Source organism: Acyrthosiphon pisum, chromosome A2, assembly GCF_005508785.2.
Source record: "Acyrthosiphon pisum isolate AL4f chromosome A2, pea_aphid_22Mar2018_4r6ur, whole genome shotgun sequence".
NCBI lineage: Eukaryota > Metazoa > Arthropoda > Insecta > Hemiptera > Aphididae > Acyrthosiphon > Acyrthosiphon pisum.
In genome coordinates, this window is record NC_042495.1 from 37,670,217 (window position 1) to 37,689,270 (window position 19,054).

Genomic DNA, 19,054 nt, shown 5'->3' on the forward strand with positions numbered 1-19,054 from the left:
TTATTTATTACTCACGCGGGGGGACCGGCAAATTGCTCTTAATATTGTAATAATAAACGGGCGACTAAACGGCGCAGCGTTGCGCTGTTACGCGTGGCGAGACGTGTGTCGGCGGTGGCCTCCCGAAACGACACGCACCAACTCGGAACGGATACAATATATTATAATACCTGCTAATAACAATAATAATAATAATAATAATAATACGTCCTATAATGCTATACATAGATACCTGTAATAGTATAGCGGTTAGTAATAATAATTATAATTATTATAGCAATAATTGACGACGAGAAATCGACCAAAGACCATCGGCACGCGAGACGCACTTGTTGCTGCGTTGATCCGGTCGGGTAGGTATAATAATCATAACAATACAAAATAAATTGAAAGCGTTTTACACGTAAAAAATATTATTAACACGTAATTACAAACGCCTGTTGTAATACTACATTGCCATCTGCGTATTTTATAATATTATGATAGACATTGTCATGGAATTTACTCGTTTGGGCTGGTTTATTATAATTTGTATATTCGCGATACGAAAATATTGCAAATTCCTCAAATCCCGTGAACAAAAAATACCAATTTTTTAATATAACCTCTCTCCGTTAATTCATTTATTCACGTTACCACATTTCTGATATTATATATATTAGGTACCCACGTATATAATATTTTAACATCCCATTCTGGCACCAGCACTTGAGAGTTCAAAAATAAATTGCACATTATAATATAATCGAACAGAAATTAATAAATTATAACTGAATAAATTCAAAGGATATACGGGTTATTTGATATTTCGTATAGTAATATGCTAATATATTATAATTTATAGTTCAGTACCTATTATACACTATACGTATTATATGTATGTCGTCACATAGGATCACTAATAAAGTATTTACTCAAGCATCCACCTTGCATAACAATGGTGCACCGGAGGGGGCAGACTCTAAGTCCACTCATTCTTAAAATATATAGTAATAATTTGTTAATAAAAAATTGCTAGTTTTTATTTTTATTTTACCAACCTATAGTTAATAAATAACTATTGATGATGTCTATATTATCACGATTTATATTTGATACTTATGCTTGTCAATAGTAAAAATGTGATGGCAATACATATTATTTTCTCAATTATACCCAAAAAAAGAATCTTGGTTGGCCACTGGGAGATATTAATGCCGATAGAATATTCACACCGACATATAAAATTCAATGTTCCATAAATTAATATTATAATTTCTATGAAGACATCTGTCATTAAATTAGGTAGGCTATAACTATCGAAAAATAACTCAACTATGTGTATAATGTAATTAATCAGACAATAACTTTAACATTGGCTTATTATTTCACTTTGATGGTTATTTCTTAGCGTGAATAAAATATAAATACCTAGCATCACCTCTAACGTTGCAAATATTATATTTTTTATTTTTATTTATTACGTTTCAATTGAAATGGTTATAATGAGAAAGCAGCGTAAACGGATGTACGACAATCTAATTATTATTACCTATAACTTATGGAACCTGATGAAACATTGTTGATCGAAAGTATTCTTCTACTACTATATTTTTCACGTCATCTCAATATTTTTTATATATCTATGTAGTGTAGTTATTATTTTTATATATAAATTATTTAAATTTCATTATGACTAAATACAACAGCTAAATAGTAAATATCAACTAAACATTCACTGTCAACATCATACCTATCTTAGGCAATATCATTATTAATTTTAATTAGTACAGAAAAATATAAGAAGAAATCAATAAGATTAAGATAAATATATATAATAATCTTTATTCAAACACTCATTCTAAATAACAAATTTATTGCTTAGTATACTTTGTTTATCGAATACTCACTATTTTTTTATATGCTTTAAATTTAACTAACCAGTAACCAAGTAAATTGAATTAATTAGTTTTGATTTTTAAACCATACCAAATTGTAACTATTCAACTAGAATAATAAATATTAAAAAGGATTTCAAGTAGGTAGGTATACCTACTTAATTATCCTATTGTTTTATATTTATTGAATTTCTCTCTAAGTTATATAATAAACTATAAAACAACAACACACTTGAATGGTTAGGTATATATCTGATAATTCTAGCTAATATGCTCGAATCGTTTCGATATGATTCGTAATACTAGTATACTATTGCATTGAACAAATCATCTATCACACAATTAATGATTAATAAAAACAAAAATAGCTAAGTACCTATTATATTATGTATTAACTGATATAAGATAATATTATTATCTCTTCTTCTCTATTAATGACATTTATACCTGTGCACAAATAATAAACTGTATTAATATTTAATAAGACAAAATTTGTCTTATGGAAATACTATACCTCGCTGGTTAATAATCATGTTAATCCATCTAATTTTTAAAAGCATTTTCTAACAATCTTTTTAAATATTAAAATGTAATAAATAGGTTTTATTACTCTTGTATACATGGGCCATTGCCCATTAGGTATGGGTACTAACAACTGGCATGGTTGGAACACGTGTTTCTATGTTGGGCAAGGATTCGTTCGATACCAAGAACCCGGGTGATCACTCATCCAGGAGTCAGCGACGCTGGATGATAGTTGACCGTGCCACCCTAGCCCATAATTTAGTATTATTTCGTAAATATTCATACATTTTTAATTTTCTATAAAAATGTTAATACATTTTGTAGGTGCTCTGATAATTTTAATTCATGTGAATTTCAATTCTAGCGCAACATTATTTTATAAAAAGTAATTTGTTTGCTAGTCATATATCAAAAAATATATCAATATATAACATAGTTCATATATCAAGTACGAATAATAAATACAATTTTTTCTAACATGAAAACTGCCATTTACTTAAAAAAAATTTAATTAAATTGTATTCTAAAAAATATTATTATTAACCAGATTACATTTTTGACTCGTTAGTAGCTAGTATACGGTGGCCAGACGTTTCGTTCCATACGGGATAAAGTTCATTATTTTAAATTCTATCCCGGCGTCTTGACAAGAGCTTTCGGGACGCTTAATTGTCCAGTTTATTTTAAACATGTCCCATTTAAAATCTTAAAATAAAATTAATAAAAAAATATGTGACGAAAATTGCAACCGCAATAGCCGGTGTTAGACGCCAAAGGTGCATAAACTTTTACCAGTGGTTAAGTATAGGGTATACCTATATTAAGATCACTATGTAAATACTATTAACTATAATGTATTTTTTTATTCAATAAAGGCCGATATTAAGTTATTTTATTAAAAACACACGTTTCATTTTAGTAACTATAAAAGTAATAAGTAATTACTAGTTCAGTACCTGTTTATGTATTTTATATCTGCCCACTATATGTTAGTAACGATACAAAATAGTAGATAATGTTATGCATTTATAATATATACAATTTTTTTTTTTTACATATTTTACTATTTTTTTTAATAGATCACATACTCGCAATTATTCAATTGTTGTTTATATTTCCGGTGGATTGATATCATAACTTACTAAACATGAAATTTCAATAAAGTTGATTTCAAAATTGAAATATCTTTGAATTTTGATGAGAAGGAAAAAATACAATAAAAATGTGGTAAATTTAATACTGGGCAGATGAGCGCAATTGTATTTCGACCGGTACGCCGTGAAAAATCGATTACTCTCGGTCGGTTTTCAGATGTAATCCTGCTTGTAGGCAAATGGTAACAAAAAAAATAAATATACATCTATAGGGTGGGTAGTGATGCTCTCAGCGATATAGATAGTAGGTATAGTCGTATGGATAACGCACGTGAAAACGGAAAAACGCCACAGAGGCACAGACCACACTCTATGATATAAGAAATAGGAACCGCCGCGTTCCGATTCGGGTAAAAGCGTGGAGTAATCGACGAGGAAAAATACCTCTATAGAGTAAATTGTAGACTATATTATTTTGATCCATTATATTATATTATAATATGCACGTCGTATTGTTACGATAGATAAAACACATGCGGTTATAGTATTATATAGTAATGTATATAATGTTATTATTCTATTATAGATATTATATATTATAACGTACACGTTCCCCGGCAACAAGTAAACACGATTCGGTTCAACCGTGGATACCTAGGACCTTATAACATAATATAAACGGCCTATGGATTTAACAACATTTGCGGTACTTTATACTTATTTAGAGTGTTCATAGCAGCGCGTGTGATTTTCGACTAAAGTAATTAAATATATACACACAAAGATAAGTCTGACGTTGAATAATGATAATAATAAGAATTAATGAAATGGCTTTAATCAATAATATCGCAATCGCTTAGGGTTCGGAATAGGTACATTATATTATACTCATTATAATTTATTATTGTACAGTATTAAAGGAAACCGCGGGCTAATAACGTATTCAATACTGATGATAATAATATGACCCTTGTTTAATGGCCCTAAAGTGGATGCATCTGGTGGAATAAGTATAAAGTCATATGCTGAACTTAAGTATATTTTAGATGGGAAACGCTTAAATTATTGTTTTTAAATAATTAATCTAAAATTTACATAGGCAAAGAAACTCGCATAACAAGAAACTACCAGTTTTTCTAATAAATGTTTTAAATATTTTTGTTCTCTACCTTAAAGTGACTAACTAATGAGCAATAATGCATAAAAAAAATGTCAATAAAATTAATATTTATCGAACATACTAGATAGATACATAGGAAGTTAATACTTGTATAACAGCAAATAATCAAAATATTGCTTAACTTTTTTAATACCTTTAATAAACTAAAATGTTTTCATTCCCGCGTTAAGAAGGGTCGGACCAAAGATATAACGACTTATGATTGACTAAAAATGTTTACTAATATAGAATCCTATTTACAAATAATTTTGAAATAATAATGAATCGTTTAAATATGACAAGCTATAATAAAATGCTTAACTATCGTGAATTTTTTTTCATATTATAAATAGTTTTAGGAAGCTTCTGTAAGTTCCCTATTACACCCGGTAAGTCACCGCCTATACAGTTGTCAGTCATTCACCGCCCTCGTGCTGTGCATAATATTATACTTCAATGTACCAACAAATGCTGCTTACCTGATACCACGAATGTACGTAAAACATCAAGGTGACGTCTCGGAGCACCAGAATTTATTCAACCGGTGATTCGCGGAATATCGGAATTCATTGCGTGCGAGCTAATATTAAAAATTCAATGCACCTATCCGTTTTATAATACGTAATAGGTACGCTCTGCACATTCACTCGTGTAAATCTTTTAAAGTCGTCATTTGAAACACAACATATGGAAATATATTATTTATGGACATTTTTGAAAAGCACTCGTAAACGCGGGGCCTGTTTCCCACTAGATCTCATATAACTCATAAGCCTTAACACAATACAAATTTTACATTTTCACCAATAGGTACTTACCACTTACGATGTTAACAAGATCGATCACGCATATTATTATGCTTTAAAATAAGCTGTATTGTATTATAGTAACAATTACATTCTGTAAATTACTTAACATGTGATAATAATTTTAGTGTTAATTTTAGTTTACTTAAAATTTTTTATTTATGGCAACAATACCGGACACTTGCTTGGATTAAGTAAAATACTCGTCTACCTTATCTTACTGTATCTTACACACAAACGACGTACATAACTAATATCGTCATTGAAATTTTATTGAATATTCAAGCAAAAGACAAATTCGACGACATGGAGTAAAATACAAAAATATTAACAATAAACGTGACTATGCTATACATTTTAATCTTAAATTTTATTACGTAATTAATTATTATTTACAAATGTAAAAGTAAATAGCGTTTTAATTTCAATAACTTTGGTATTAAAATGTTTTTATTCATAACTTGGTAGGTAGGTACCTATAATTCTATTATTTGATATATTATAAATTATAATATATTACCTAATATAACATTATAATTTCTAATATTATCTGATATGAATATATGATTAATCATTAAGGTATATTATTTATTTATTTATTTATTTATTTAATAAAAAAAAAGTGTTAGGTTTGGTATTATATCCACAAATTTCCAATTTTTATTTAGAACTATCTTAAACTTAAGACCGGAACAAAATTATAAGCAATAAGCATAATATTATTTTTCATATACGAGTAATTATTGTAATAGATCGCGGGATAAGCTTACTGGAGTTTACTAGATTTACAAAAAAATAGTTTAATGCTAGTGATAAATGATTTGATATTAGGTATACATTATAACATTAGTCATCAATACATAATAACTACCTTATTAAGTATTAAACAAAAGTTAATACGTGAGTAATTATGTTGTAACCCCGGTTATCTAGATAACTTGGTTATAATTTAAATGTTGCATGTTTTAAGTAAATAGTTTGCTTATTCGTATAAATGATATAATTTGGCTAACTTTTAACATTAACTTTAAAACCTAGATTTAAATAAAATGTACAAAAGTTATATAATGTTATATATATTTTTGTTTAATAACTTTAATGCAATAAATTAAAATGTAGTTGAATTTTTTTTTAAATGTTGACAGAGCTTTTTATTACTTTATTAAAAATCACATACTTACTAATTACAATTTATTCAAAAACCTAATTTTAAAAACAACTAAATATGTAATCCCATTGGACTAATGTGCTAGACAAAGTTTTTCGTAGGTAGGTATTTAATTTACTGCCCATTTTAAAGTTCCAACCTATAGCTGGTTTTTATATTAAATTCGAAACTGGAGTGTCACCAGTGGGTGGCTTCTCCTTCATATTTTTCTGGCTGTAATCTTAATTTGTTAACACTTAAGCTTATTATACATAATTTGTATAGATTTTTTAACTCAAATAAAAAAAAAAATAAAATAAAAAAAAAAAATTCGAAACCATGTTGATTCTCTCATAAAAATGATATCCGAAGAATAAAATTGTGTATCACAACCAAATTACACTTGAAATAATATTATAAGCCACTAAAAAACATTGGTTAAAAAAAATCTACTGAAATAATATTATTCGTTATACAACGGTATCTATAATATAAACCTTATTTATTCAAGTCATAAAGTTAAAAAATTAAATAATAAATAACCATGTAAGGTACCTACTAGGGAACTTTATATATATACAAATATAAAAAATTTGATAAAGTTTCAATTCAAATATTTAAATTAATAATGTATGCATAGGTAATATTATTTGCACTAAAGAGATCGTATATTATAATTATTAGAAAATTGTTTGGCATAGAACCGTATTGTAGATCAAAAATGTACCAAATACTTTTGTTTTTAAAAAGTTAGAAACATTATTATATACCTATCAATAAATATTTCTTATCAATATTAATTTTTTTTTTTTTATTAAGAATAAAGGCTTCGACAGCGGAGGTCTTTAGCCTGAAAAGGTTTACATTGGTAGGTTAAAAGAAATTTGGTAGCTTAGAAATATACAATACATAGTAGACATGAAAGGGGAAGAAAAAAATATATATAATAATAAATAAATAAATAAAACAGTTTATTATAGTATATGCAGATTCTTTATAGTAAGTTGGATAGTTTGGTGGCATTAAAAAAGTTGAAGATAGCATCGGTGTTAGTTTCCCCGAGTGCTTCTTCGATGTTGGAGGGGTAGTTTAAGATGCTTCGTTCATTGATGTACTTGGTACAGCTGAGTGTGAGATGTTCAATTGTCAGTAGTGGGTCACATTGATGGCAGGTTGGATGTTCTTCATGGTTGAAAAGGAAAGAATGGGTGAGATGTGTATGGCCAATTCTAGTTCTAGTTGTGACAATATCTGCTTTACGGGCTGTGTTTATGGGGGATCGCCATTTCTGTATGGTTTTTTTTATATTTTTTAATTTGTTATCGGAGGTGCGGTCAAATTGTGATTGCCACTGTTGGTTTAAGATTAGGTTGGTTATTCTTGATAGGTCTCTATATGGTAGCGAATTTATAACGGTTGATTCAACGGATGATATAGCTTGGTTTGCTAATAGGTCGACTTCTTCGTTGCCTTTGATACCACTATACCAGTATGTGACGGTACCCACATGAATTCTATAGCATTTTTTGAGTTAGCTATTATGTTGATTATTTGTTGAGAGATTTCATTGGACGGATTTGAAGATAGTAAGGAAGTTAAGGCACTGAGAGAGTCGCTTATGATAAGGGCTTTTTTTAATATGGTTGGATTCAACGTAGACAGTTGCTTCTTTTAGGCAATTATTTCTGCTGTGAAGATGCTCTTCAGTGGGTAATTTATACAGTTTTTTTACGGATATCAATATTAATTGTTTAAATTAAACTGGATTAAATTAAAAACGTTTGTTAATAAAAGTAGGGATACATTTTATTATTTTAAATCATCTTTAAAAAATTCAATAAAGTCACGTGTATGTTAATAAAAAAAATAAATTTAAAACGACATTGCCACTACAAACTTAGGTATAATATTATATAATATTATATAATATTATACAGCACACGAACAAGGTTTTTATTTACGATGGTTCGAGAAAACTTTGTAAAAACATAACTTCACATGGGAAATATATAAATTAAATTAATAATATTGTTTAAGATGACAAATAGCTAATCGTTTATACATTTCTATACATTCAATCGGTTTTATACTATACCTACTATTATATTCAATGAGTTTTTTTTTTTTACTTTAATTTGCTACTCGTTAGAATAAATTGTCAAACAATTATTTTTCTAAAACATTTCATTTTATTTTTATGTTATTCAACAAATAAATAATGAACATGACTTATTTACCTGTTATACTTCAATTATAATTATGTATATAAAATATACATTTATACATATTATATAATATACCTATTCATAAAATCCAGTGTTTGTATACAAATATATAGTTGGTTCCTACCTAATATGTACAGTACCTACCTATGTAATTCATTAAAAAAAACTCAGCATTTTTTCTTATGTCACCCGGTCTTGGGTAAAAATAACATTTCTAATAATATAATATTGACTTGTACGTTCCCTTATTGAACGGTCACCATGCGTAATTTTAATATTAAGATTAACATATTGGTACTATTTCCCTGTATTTGTCTTGGGGAGGGAGGGGGGGTATGGTGTTCAGAACGGTTATGAAACATTTTAACATATTCGTATTTATTATTATCATATCGAATATTGAACACATTTAGTTTCGTCACGTTTTAAGGGTAAAGATAGTGTCACACTGTCATAAATCTAAAGTAGAGTGTACTTTATTATTGTTTTGCATATTATGCCAAAAATGCAACCGATGTGGAAACACTGTGTAAAATAAATTAAATCTGTATCAATTTTTAACCCTCTCCCTCTCCCCTAGTCACCTCGTTACTGTTTGGTAGTTATTCAGCTCATTAAGATTTAATGTATTTAATAATATACTATGCATATTTTCTGAATAGATTAAATGTTTACTATCTTTGAAAAATCTAAAGAATTTTTAAATCGGTGTGTGATTCATCATATTAACATTATTTAGTATAATATAATAGAATATTCAATCATGTAATATTTAAATATAAATGCACTGTATAGCATTTTAAATATTGATTCATAAAATAATTTCTGATTATTCCACATGCCGCCTCAACTAACCAAAAAGATAATAGATAATAAGATTATGCAAAATACTAACATCCGGTTTAACACAAGTCATACAATTCAAGTTATCGTATTTATTGCTTATTTTTATTCGTTATCAATAATCAAAATAATAGTCTTATATAATATGAATAATAGATATTGTTGCGATATAAACAACTTCACATTTATGAATGAGTTTCGTCAGAAATTTAAATACGAATTTCCGAGTCAAATTTTTACAAACATCCGATTCGGCATTTCAATGCAAATATAATATATTATTGTATTTTTTTAGTTGAATTGCAATAAATTTCTGATTATGTACTGTAATACTATGTAGATGGTTTGCATTGTTATGTCATGTCAATTAAACAAATCGATGGACATGATTCGTAATGTCTCAATAGAATATATAGTAAAGCGGATACTGAAAACCGTTTTAATCTCAATGATATTAACATAATTATATGTATGTATTTTTTTTTCCTTGTGGTCATTTAACCCGTGTTTTCATGTCAAGATTGCGTTAACACCTTTTACGTTTGTGATCGTAAAAATCTATTGACACTTTTTAAACGTATTCAAACATTAAAAAGAGAAAAACCATCGATATGTAATTTAACTGTATTTTTGTGTAGATTGTAGATATATGTGCGTGTTTGCATAAGTATATAGGTACGAGTATAATATTATTATACCGAGTACATTATACTTACGTACGCCCTAAATAAAAATAAGTAATAGCTGCACAAAATTAATTTTTAATATATAATTTTTTTTAATCTATACACACAATATTAGCTGTTTTATTATTCCAATATCACAATATTATTTTTGTCAAATGTTTTTTATACGCGGTTTTTGGTACGGTACGCATTTCAAACTCTCATTTTTAATTGATGTTTTCGGAGCAAATTATTTTCCAATTTTTAACACGTTATTCTCCAAACAACTACTGTACACAAGATCCGTCCTACTTTCTCCGTCGCTTCAATGACAGAAATCTGCGACGATAATAGACTAACAGAAAAGGGTCCTCGCGCACGTCAAACGCGTCTGTGTAGGCAATCATACAATGCGAAGTTATAATAATATTTAAGCAACGTAAAATCAATTAACATTTAGACCGTTATCTACAATGTACGAGTAAAAAACAACATTTTCAACATTGCTATACATAGTGTCTGATGACTGATGCACTGTGATGATTACACAACGATTTTTCTTTTTCATTTTTTTTTCTTTTTTTTCGTCAATTGTAGTAGACTTCACGGCCCACGAAAATATAATCGACATTGTCCTAATAGTGTTATTGTATAGGTATACGGACATGTCTGAATTCCACAACAAAATTAAAATTTTCTTGTTTGTTTCTACTTTTTTCTCTACGCGCATAGTTCTCTTAGTAAGCGACAGAGGTGGCCCTACACTTAAATGTTATAATGTGAATTTGGATTTGTGCCAAAATTGAACATAAATCATCACACGCTTAGGTACTATAGACGCAGATTTTAAAGCATACTAAATTGTGTTTTTGTTTCTTTTTTAACGACAGATATCAAAGTGCGCGTGAAGTTTTACAGAAGAAAATATGTCTATTGTTAACTGTTTTAATGTTTTCTTTTCTTGTACATCATAATATACAAGATAATATTTCAGTAGTTAGGTACCTATCTACAATGAATGGTTCACCATAATAATAATTTCTGTTTAGATAATGACAACGTTGTAATATTCGTTATTATTTCCATTCTCCCGTGGATGCGAATTAGAGCTGGTCAGAACATATTTATACATCAAAAACAATATATAATACGCTTATACTGAACTACATTACCGAAGATGTCATTTTTTAATGTTTTTATTTTCCAAAGATAGCATTGTTCTAATTTCATTTTATATTTGTACCATTTTTTTAAATGAGACTTTTATAGATTAAAATCAACTAACTACCTACATATATGGATATTAGATACCTAATTACATTTTTTTATATTTTAGTTACTTTAAATTATATCAAAATGTCAAATAACAACTTAACGATTCAGTACTCGTATATTGACTAACTAGATAATATTGACGATTTTGACTTAAATGTCATACTTTTAAAATAAGTAGCTAGCTAAAGAAACTTAGATTAAAATAAAACGGTACTATTCAGTTTATCTTAATTTATATTTTACTCATAGCCGGAACAACGTAATCTATGTTTTATTAATAATTACATACAATTGTTGTACTATTCATTAGATTTTTTTATTCAACCTTGATTTTAATTTTCCTATAACACTTATAACAATATATGGTAAAACATGTTCAAAGTACTTTTATTTATATTGTTTATGAGTATAAATACGTAATAATTAAAATACGAAACCTAAAATGTTCAAGGCACTGGGTAAATCAAGTGCAATGCTCATCACATAATTGTATATTTGTTTAGGTATAATTTTTTACCATTCCATATTTTTTGCGCAATTTACTATAGAGTTCTGAGCTGATTAAAAGATCCTGGATCTATATTAGTTTTCAAATGTTCGCTTATGAAAAACTACAAAAATATAATACAACACCGTTAGATTAGATATTTAACATTGGGGAGCGATTGTTTTAAGAGTACTTAAAATGTTTTATTCATATTTATCAGTAGTTTTCAGTAGGTAGATAAATAGTAACATTTACGTTAAATGTTTTATCGTTAAATATGGATTCAAATATTTAAGTCCCAACTCCCAGCAGTCCACCCAAAATTAATTTAAATTAAAAACATTTTCAATGTTCAAAAATATCATATATAAGTAGATAATTTATTCCTCGCATTATTAATTTTTTAGCATAAGGCAATAAATATATTTAAAATATAATATTTAATTTAATTTTTATATATTTGTAAAATTACATGAATATTAATTTTGGTTGATTTATTTATTATTACCTATGTATTCATATTACCTAAAGATATGACGTTTATAATACTTATGGCGTTTGTGAATTTGTATTTAAATTATTTATACAAAACTGTTTTCTATAATTTAAAAATAATTTACCGTGTTATATTTATTAATAAATTATAACTACCTAACCATTATTAAATAATCAAAAAATCAAAAAATTATGTAAGTACTTAAAACGTATTATAATATTAGGGGGTAATATAAAAATTAACAATATTATGTAAATTGTTATGAATATTTTAAACACATATTTTTAAAAATATTTTAAATACAGTTTAATCAATAATTTTATTTTCATATCTAATATATATATGTTCTTATTAGATATCAAGCTAACTGATCAAAATATTATCATATTAATTTATAGTACTTTGTAAATATTACGTTAAACAAATATTTAGTATAAAATATCATTTTTATTAGATAATATCAATGTAAAATAATATACCTAGTTAAAATTATAAAAATATAAAATTATTAGAGAACAAAATATACTAATAGATAATTACCTATAATCTATTACTTTTTGATTAAATGTGTATTATATCCATATAGTTGAATAGTGTGTATAGAAAATTAAAAAAGATACAAATCTGTGTAGAGCATCTTGTGTAATATTATAAATTATAATATTATTCATATTCCGTTTTCAGTTGAATGTTGTTAATGTAAATGTTAAAAAAAATTGTTTTTATTATTACAACATATGCAAATAATTTTAATTATAAACTGATATATTATTAAAATATTTCCATAACATAACTTGTAATAAAACCAGATAAATCTATAATCACTAGTTTATTTGTGAAAAACATCCGATACATAATATATGAAACAGAAAGCTTAATTGAGCAAAACAAGATAATAAGTAATAACTAATAAGTATTAAGCACTTGCAATAATAACAAACAAAATAGGTACCTACCTATTAAATGTTCATCTAGCCATTTCATTTTTTGATTTTAAATCATCGAAAAAATATATGTGTTTAAATATTACCTACTCATTATGTTTTATTTTATTATCATCGTACTTGTATTATTGTGAGAATAATAAGAACATTATTTTTTAAATTAACAACTACAAATCATAATAATTGTCTAAATGTGTGTTTTCTATTTAAACTTTATATAGAACTTAATTCAATTAAGACTGATAATTAATTTAATGTCAATTTATATTAATAAAGCTTATAAATATATTTATAAATAATTAATAGATTAAAAACAAAACCAAAAACGAATAATTATTTTATGTGATTATTAGTTGTAGTATGTACTGTATTATAATACATACAAATATACAATACACCGATTTTAAATATTTAAAACCGCCGTTTTAAGATAGGGTTGAATTAAGTATAAATTAATATATAAGTAGCCAAATAGGTGGTTTGTACAATTTGATATAATATATTTCATTCTGTTTATTTAAATCCAACATCAATTTTTGTTTAAAATAAAATGTTATCAAAACCAATTTGTGTTTGTTCAAAAATATAATGCAATTTTAAGATTTAGGGTTAAAAAGATTAGCCTAACATGAAGTTGTTCATAAAATGGTGTCCAAACAAGAAACGATAAATTTAATATAGAATATAAACATGTATACAGGCTTAAATATATTAAATATAAATATTGGTATATTATAATCAACTAAATTATTGATGTAATATTTTAAACTCAACCAACAATTTATTAATAAAAAAAATGTTGTACTATATTCATAGTGGTTTCAAAAAATACATAATATTGTCTAGAAATTTAAGGCGATATTATTTTAACTAGCAGCACATTATTTTAATTAGAACAATACCAAAAAAAATCTATTGTCATTATGAAGAAAACAATGAAATTAAAATATACCAGTACCGTTGGCTACCAATTAAAAATGCTCAGCCATCTACATTTTTTAAATTTAAAATATGATGCTTGTGTGTACATTCAGTGCTTAATGTTTAAAAGTCTTACACCTACAGTTGAAGGATACCTATATTTAAGAATGTACATAATACGTCAATACGTCACAAATGAAATTAACAAAATTAACTAATTTTTATGGTTCACACAATATTATCAAATTTGATTGAACACATGTACCTATTAAATCAATTTATATTAACACGAAATTAGTTAAATTATTTTTTGGATCTAATTAGACCAAAGATCTCCCAACCTAACAAACTATAAATATATGTTAGATTATTTATTCTTCGAGATGATAATGTGCCTACTAAAAAAATATTTTAGGAACTAAGATGTATTAGTAACTTTTACATATTACATTAGTGTTGATTTATTGTAATGATTACTTATGAATATTATGATTGGTAAATCATATGACATATACCTTTAATATTTTATTAATACATTTTCAAATAATTAAGTTAAAAAAAAATTTAATCGATTTCTCTGAGTACACTCAAACTCGCATATACAACAAAAATAATATGCATAGGATATAAATAAATGCCATTGCACAAATTCGTCATAGACCATGGTTATAGAAAAACGGTACAATATATAATATTGTAACACACATACCTATTACCTACCTATAGTCTACAATCTACATATATACTTTTTGTTTTATAACAGCGTGAAAAAATCGCGGGATAAGATAAATGAAGAGTAAAAAACAGAAAACAGCTTAAAGATCACCAACCAATATTACCTACCAACCTATCTATTACACTGTTCCAACAGTGGCGTTTTGTAATAAACAAAATGTAACTAAGGATTAAGATAAAAAAAAAATAGCGATACTATGTAATATTTTTTATAGAACATAGAAGTATTATTAAAGCATAGTTAAAATATTTCAGAATTACCAAACATACTAAATACAATAATAATGCAAATGATTGTTATATTTTTTAGTCTATTTGTATAATAACATTTATATTGTGAGAACAATATAACTATCTATATAAACATAGTTTAAACAATATTTAGTTGTAAAATATTTTAATAAAAATATTATTATAATATATTGCGATAATTTCAGCAATATTTGATCTTCTGCCAAAAAACTATTTAATAATATTGCAATACTTCGGCAATATATAAAACATTTTCTGACTAAAACTTAATGCTTTATGAACAAAACGCATTCTAAATAGGTAGATATATTATATTAAAATTTAATAATTCATTATTTAAAATATTTTGCAAATATTAAATTTTTTATTGTGAGGGCAGTCATCAAATTATAAAATCCTTATATGTTATACACGTATTGTTATGGACAAATATCCTTTATACATAAAATGCATAAATTCAGAATCTACTCGTTGGAATTTTGACTTTTAAAAGTTTTAAAAATGTATAGTAAGAAAAGTGGTTCTCAATTGTAAAAATGAAGTTTGGTTCGTTACAGGATGTGATCAGGATCTAAACAATATGTGTCAACACTCTTTAAAAATTTGAAAATATATGGTCTTAAAGTAAATGTATTTATAAATTCAAAAAATCATAATTTAAATAAATTCAATATTAATGTAAAATATTATGTGAACATAATACTTGGTGAATATTTGTATTCTGTATGTGTTGCTTTTAAAAATATCACGTTTAAAATATAATTAATGTTATTATTTTATTAATTACCTGCAGCAGTGGCAGACGGCAGTGCGTTTATGATTATATCTGTCCGTGTACACACGTGAGCAGCTTTTGGCTGGGTATAATTTATTATTTTTCGTTGAAAGCTGCGGCGCGTTGACGACACGCGTATTTGACGCAGGACGCCGAGTTGATACACCTGTTGATATCTATATAGTTTTTGTTTATTTTCGTCGTGTTATGTTATTTTTTTCTGCCGGCGTCGAAAAATCTATGACAATAATCGAGAATACGTGTCGCATAACAATAATAATAAAGACGCGTCACTGACGGTGGTGAGACTGTGATGGACCAACAAAAATTACGTCGGCCTTTACGCGTTTATGAGAAACATATAACACGTATACCACGGTACAGACAGGACACGGTTAAGGCGGTGCATCGATATCATAATGTTGTTATTACTATTACGAGTGTTACGCGGTCGTTGAAACGAAGACCGTATACAATTTATATTAATATTATTATCATTGCAGTTATACTGCAACAATCAGATACGAACACTGCAGCCGCAGAGCTGTTTTTAATACGCAATCACCGCGCACTTCAGCGGACACAATCCAAATCGTTGGCGAGCGCCGCCACTATCTTGAACGGTAAGCGGTCGGCGACTGATGCCGTGCGTGTAACACGACCCGGTGGCGAACGCATGTTCGTTTGTTTCGGTCTCCGCGTGTCTCGGCGGTGGCGGCAGTGGCGGCGTAACGTCATCCTGTTCACGAGTAGGGAAAAGTGACTTGCGCCGCCACTCATAATGACGCGCCGTTATATATTATAGTATTATTATTGTAATGGTTATTTTCCAGCGGTAGGGCCTTACTTAGAACTTTGACACTCCAGTTGACATATAAAATGCCGACCATCTATTAGGGCCTAGGGCAAAGATGACAAATAGGATTTGTTCAACGTGCAAATCTATGAGACAATTAAAAAAAAAAATTCAGTTGTAAACTAATTATATTTGTTAACACGGAGAATTTTTACAAAATATAAATGAAAAATGAATGATAATAATGTAGAAAAGAATCAACTTTTATTGATTGTTAGAAACATTTTACTTCATTTTACTTGAAAGAGTTTTTTTATGTCTGTTTAGTATGCGCTGTTGCGCTTCAAGGTATATAAAATATATATTATAGACACATGAAAGTCTTCGGGAGCCATTGAAAATTTCTCGCGTGCTAAACATGGCACACGTGCCACATTCTTGCCATCCCTGCCCTAGGGGGTTTGCTATATTTTATATTTCACTTAAACCAGAACTGTAAATTCCCGGAAGCACAATGTGACGAGAACCCCATATAAAAATAAACATTGAAAGAACTAAACAACAATTAATCCTACAAAATAAATTATATAAGTGTTTTAATAACAACTAATTAAATTTAAATTGAATACTATTAATATTTTAAACGGTTTTAAATACTCGAAATCACTCTATTAAATACAAGGTATATGATGAAAGCCGGAAAACGGGAGATACCGCAGAAAAGTAAAATAAATCATCAAATATTGCAATACGAATTTATATTTTATTATAAGGAATTATATTTCTTGGTCATGTCGAATTCCTTACAAAGATAATCAGGACACCACCAGGAAGTCTCGAGCAGTGGCGTGCCTAGGAATTTTAAATGGGGGGGGGGGGGACACCATTTTTTTTTTTTAATAAACAAAAGAAAACGGATAAGTGGAAGTTGTTCTGCTGTACAGTAGGCTACAATTGGATGACTGTAAATTTAAATTCAATGATACATATCATGTGTGCAAAAAACGGTTCTCAGCAGAGACGGTTTGGCAGCCTAGGATACTGTATATTATATTTATATTGTTGTAATTAATATAATATATAGGTACATTTTCAACTACGAAATAATTTTAGAAGCTAATGGTTTTATAATGATTTTTATTAATTTTTTTATCCTGAATACAAATTATCATATATCATTGAATTCCAGTTTAATACAATCCATTATACATTGACTCATTTGTAACCTACTATACAGCAGAGTGACATCCACTTACCCGCATTTTAAATTTTAAGTTTGATGAATATTGTTGAAATTAAAACTTTAAATATTTATAAAAAAAATTGTGCATTTGTATTTTTAATATTTTTCTACTGCTATTGTAAAAATATATTAGGGGCTGTGTATTATATTTCCATGTTTTTTGATCTAACAAATAAAAATGTATTGTTATATTATATTATATATAAAAAAAAATACAATATAAGAAAATCGCTACATGAGAAATCGAGTTAATATCCAATGATGTTAAAATTTGAACTTCAAACACTCGTAAAAATTTAATTTGACTTTCCGGTAAACATTCTTTTTTTTTTTTGATAAAGATAGACAAACTTATGAGGAATCTTGTATTAAATTATCAAATCTTAGATAGTTAGATTTAAAAATAAAAATTTTTATGAATTTCTAACTCAAAATAATTTGCAAATTTTCGTGATTTTTTCGTAATTGGTCAAAATCGGAACTAAATGCTTAGGTATAAAAAAAAATGTGACTATATTTATATATTTTTCAACTGCTATTGTAAGAATATATTAAGAGCCACGTATTAAATTTCAAGCTTGTTGACTCAACGAATAAAATTAACAATTAATAAAAAATAAATGACTGCTGTAATAACTAATAAGTGGTTTTCTGTAGGTCAGCAAAAAAAGACAATAGGGGGGTATAACCCCTAACCCCCCCCCCCTGAGCAGCGGCGTATTTACGGGGGGGATTTGGGGGATCAATCCCCCTCCTTGGTATTTTTTTAAGACACTGAATCGTCAATCG

General features: G+C 27.3%; 1 long non-coding RNA gene across 1 annotated transcript in view; it reads right to left on the bottom strand.

Moving 5' to 3' along the window:
- The window catches only part of LOC107885023, a 42,415-nt gene extending 25,519 nt beyond the window's left edge, over positions 1 to 16,896 (bottom strand). Inside the window, exon 1 of the long non-coding RNA XR_001680284.2 lies at positions 16,239 to 16,896. This is a non-coding gene — a long non-coding RNA (uncharacterized LOC107885023). The remainder of the gene's footprint in view (positions 1 to 16,238) is intronic.
- Between the last annotated feature and the right edge of the window lie 2,158 nt (positions 16,897 to 19,054).